This window comes from Alexandromys fortis, unplaced genomic scaffold, assembly GCF_014885135.2.
Source record: "Alexandromys fortis isolate MF-2015 unplaced genomic scaffold, M_Fortis_MF-2015_v1.1 scaffold_361, whole genome shotgun sequence".
NCBI classification, from domain to species: domain Eukaryota; kingdom Metazoa; phylum Chordata; class Mammalia; order Rodentia; family Cricetidae; genus Alexandromys; species Alexandromys fortis.
The window spans coordinates 280,828-285,835 of NW_026068246.1; the positions used below are offsets into that span (position 1 = coordinate 280,828).

The following is a 5,008-nucleotide window of genomic DNA, read 5'->3' on the forward strand; positions in this document are numbered from 1 at the left end:
GGGGAGGCGGTGGTGGGGAAGAGACAGAAATCTTTAATAAAAAAATAAAAAATAAAAAAAAGAAAGTACAAGAATTTACAGAACACCAAATAGACTGGATCAAAAAAAAGTCCCCTAGCCATATAATAATCAAAACTCAAAACACACAGAATAAAGAAAGATTTTTAAGATCTGCAAAGGAAATGGGTCAAGTAACATATAAAGGTAGATCTATCAAAATTATACTTGAATTATTAGTGGAAACCATGAAATACAGGAGGTCCTGGGCAGATGTGCTGCAGACACTAAGAGACTACAAATGCAAGCCCAGATGACTATCCACAGCAAAGCTTTCAATTACATTGATGGAGAAAACAAGCTATTCTAATGACAAAAATAGACTTAAACAATATGTATCACAAACCCATCCCTATAGAAAGCACTAGAAGGAAAACATCAACCCAAGGAAGCTAACAGCACCCACACAAAAACAGATAACATCTCACCAACAAAATCCAAAGAAAGGAAACACACAAACACTACTACCAAAAATTATCAATAAGAAGTTTTTTGCTTCATAAACAATTGAATTGCTACTACTGAGGTACAATCCAGTCCGTAGCTGAATGAACAATACATAGATAGACAGACAGATAGATAGATGCTAGATACAATATATCTGATAGAAAGAATAATTATAGGTAAGTGGTGGATATGATTGGAACACAAGAATTATATTTTGTTTAATTTGGAAAAGTATCCTAAGAGTTAATATGAAAACTAAATTATAATATTTGTGTAATCTTTTTTTACTTAAGTCTATAGTTTAATACATTGTGTTAATTGAATTTTTACTTTTTATTATTTATAGTATTTCATGTAGTTGTTTGTTTCTGTCGGGGGGGTGGGGGGGTGGGTTGGTGGGTGTGCATGTCACTGATTGCCTTCCATGACTCATGTGCATCTTCAAGCCCACAGCATGGCACCATCAGAACTCATTAGAACTCTCTTTGATCTATCGGGACATTGCCTTCTCACATTATGTGAATTTCTTTCTGCCTTTATCTTTCAGTGAAATATTGCATTTAAATCCCTATGGAAGCATTCTGAGCAAAGTCTTTTCTTGTACCATAATGAAATATTCATAGAATTCAGGAATTTTGATCACCATTATAGAGCCTATAAGAAACTAATAAGTAAACAAGAAGACAAGACACAGACTTAGAGCAAATGATTATCGATTATATTTATTAAAAGAACTGTAAGGAGATATTAGAGAATTTTGAAAATGCAATAATAATTGTCATTATAAAATGCAATATGGATGAGCATTGGAATGAATTTTCATGAAAATACTGAAGGGCAATATGTTATACAATAGTAAGTATTTTGTCTTGCAATAGTATTGCAAATTTAGTTGCATTTCATACTATTGCAGTAAGAATAGTAACAATTAAAAGAGTAACTCTTCTGAGGTTAAGAGCATGTAATGAGCATTACAGTATTTTTTTTATCTTGTAATAAAATTCAGTATTATAGGAGGAATGATTTTTTAACTGAAATCTCTTCTTTTCTCACACATTATATACCAACCATATTTTTCACCTGCCAGTCCTCCTAACTTTCCCTACATACCTCAGCTCTCCCAAAAATCCACTCACCTGCTTCCTCTTCAGAAAGGAGCAGGCCTTAAAGAGACTATCAGCAAAACTGCAAAAGAAAATGGAGATAAAATAAGACAAGGCAAAAACCCTCATATCAAGGTTGAACAGCACATATAAATACAATAAAAAGAGTTTCAAAAGCATGCAAAAGATTCAAAGACACACTCACTCCTACTGATAGGAGTCCCATTAAAAAAAAAAAACAAGCTAGACAACCACAATATATTTACAAAGGTGCAGGGGCAGACTCATGCCACCCTCATGATTGCCTCTGCAGTCACTTTGAGTACATATGAGTCTGTTTAACCTCCATTTCCTCTGACTCCTGTAGTCTTTCCTTGCCTAGGTGTTCCTATATGGACAAGTGGAAGGAATCAGTGCAGACTACCACTTTAGACTCTGCTTCATAAGGTCTGGATATTGGACTCCGTATCTGCTCCCCCATGTTTCAGGAAGAAATCCCTCTAATTGTTATTGGATCAGTGGACAAGACATCGATCTATGAACATAACAGGATATAATTTCTTTTTTTCTCCTTTTGCAAGTAATGTGTTTACTTCTACATTTTTTTTCAGGCTATTCAAGGCTCTAGTTCCTTGAATTCCAGAGTATATGTGGTGTGGGATTCTCTACTAGCAGTGTCCTTAAGTTAAACCAACCTTTGTTTGGTCATTGATTCCCACAAGATCTGTATCATCGTTGTCATCACTGCACACAGAGCATCTTGCAGCCAGGTCAGATTGTAAATCTATAGTTTCATAACTAGGTTGGAGTACTAGTTTGTCTTTAAAAATATTTTGTGTGTGTGTGAGAGAATGTGTGGTTCATGTGTGTAGTGTGTATGTACACTTTTTATGCTAGAACAGAAAGTTAGAATATGACTATTAGTGGCCTGCCTTTTCACTCTCCATATATTCTCTTTAGATAGATATCTCAATGAACCTGAGCCAAGTCTGGTGGACAGAAATCCTTAGGATTCTTCTTGTCTCTACCACCTATTACACCCCAATCTTTTTCACAGGTGGTTGGAATTTAAAATCAAGTACTTATGATTTGATAACAAAAATTTTATCTACTGTGCTGTCACTTCATCCTTAAATAAATTAATTTATGATGCAAATAGTATTTCAAAATTTTTATACTGAGCATATAAAACTTGATGAAAGCAATGTAGATTGTATATGTACATTTACATGTAAATTTTGAATGTTTAAAAAGAAAAATATATAATACCAGATATTGTCAATTTTATAGTAACAGGTAGTTAAAATATTACCACTTTAGAATTCAAAATATAGCAATGCATATCTGAACAAATTGTTTATTATTAGTATGTGGTGTAAAAAGTTTACAATAGTTGTATCTGAATTGTGAAATGTTTCTTTGTATACTCTCTGATATGTTTAAAGTTTTCTAAAGTTTCCATGTTTTTCAGGAGAATGGTAAAAACTTTTCAAATAATTGTCCACTTGTGACTGAAGATGATGGCATCTGTCATTAGTGCTGGACTGAAAAGCACTCCAGGCAGAATCCAAGCAAAAAAGAAAACTTATAACAATTAGTTACATCAATAAAATACCTGCTAAGAGGAGCATCTCTGCTCTGCATTTGCAATCCTGCTTATATTTCACATTCCTGTGAATATATTAGAATAAACTCCAGAATATGTTATGTAAGGAAAACATGAGAATCTGGTATTTCAATATGTTTAAGTTTATCCCCAAATGTATATAGGCCTATTTGTATTTATTAATTAGGTTCCAGAATATAATATACATTTCATGATATTTATGGCTGTAAGTGAGATGGAATTTAGATTTTTAAAATATTATGCAGAATATTAAATAATATTAAAACACCATAAATGTTAAATATTAAAAAATATAAAAGCATCATAAAAACATTATATAAAAACCACATTTTATCCAATATTCTATCATGCAGAAAAAAACTATGTCCAGAAATTTTGAATATCTGATCAAATAAATACTATTAAGTATTTATTTGTAAATGTGTAAAAGCCATTCTTGTGTTTTCTTGGATGGAAAAATTAAAAAGACAGTATTTAATAATGTGACACTTCCAGCTGATATTTTGTGTTTTTTACACTGAATAAAATTCTATAAGTTTTATTTTATCCTCTAGACCATTCTTAAAGAAGACATGGAAAAGTATTTCCTGTTACCTCACATAGGACAGTTTTTAAATACTGAGAATGAAGTCTTGAAAGAAAAGAAAAGTCAGAATGATGGATGTGGTGGGGATATGAAAAAAAAGCTGAAACTGGTGAAAGTAGGAGGAATAAATATAGAAACTCAATCCTACTTGTGATTTCTTAAAAATCAAGAGAAACTTGGCAGTATCACAGAATGGCACTGTAATACAGCCCTTAAATGACCATAAAAGAAAATGGAGAAACTGTGTTGGAATGAGCTCTTGTTCATAAGAGGGAAACAGTGTCTCTGTACTCTGAATTGTCATTGCTCACACATCATCTTCAGATCCTAAAATATCCATTAAACAGAACAAGAGGGTGGATGAGCTATCTATGTCTTATTTTAACTACTCATGTGTATAATAAGCCATGCAGGGTCATAATTGCTTCATTAGGGTTGTGATGCCTTTTTTGACATTGCATCCCATCCATTAACTGTATGTGTGATGTCATAGATCATAATGGGACTCATAGTGCCATCCATTCTTAGTGTGTAATTTACTCCCTCAATGCTTGTTCAGTGAGGATGAACTGGAAGAATGAGCAGTGAATTTGAGGCACTACACATGGTCAATTTTGATGGTGAAAAATATGTCTAAAATTGCAACACAGAATCCAGTGGATATAACATACAATGAAACAGTCTAATTTTCTTAAATCTCTCTCATTTTTCTCGCCTTCTACAAGCTCTCAAAACACATATCTCCCTTAATATATCACATTTACACATCTGTAAGGATAAATAAGATTGGCATAACAATTGAACAGAAAGCATTTAAAGATAAAATTAATACCATTCATCCATTAAGTCTGGTCCATGGAAATACTTTGTAAGATGAATGAAAGAGAAAATAAGAACAAATAATACATTTATTTTAAAGGAGAAATTTTATTTACATTCTGAAAGGAATTGATAAAATACTATGACTTTTTATGATATAGGGAATGTTGTCTGAATTAGGAAAATGACTTTAATCAGGAACATATAAAATTTACAGCTGCATCTATGAGGCATGAACATACAAAACCACACATAGAGACACACAGACACATACACACTAATGAGGAGACACTATCTTGCTAGTTGGGAATAGAATAAGATAGGGTAACTGAGGTGAATATGATCAGAACACACACATATGTGTGTGTG

The 5,008-nt window shown here is 32.6% G+C and overlaps 1 protein-coding gene across 1 annotated transcript in view; it reads right to left on the reverse strand.

Annotated features, from left to right (window-relative positions):
• Window positions 1-5,008, reverse strand: part of Cdh19 (cadherin 19) — a 105,480-nt gene that overhangs the window by 93,833 nt on the left and 6,639 nt on the right. The window contains exon 2 of the mRNA XM_050131292.1: window positions 1,641-1,689. The gene's annotated coding sequence lies outside the window, so the exon portion shown is untranslated. The remainder of the gene's footprint in view (window positions 1-1,640; window positions 1,690-5,008) is intronic.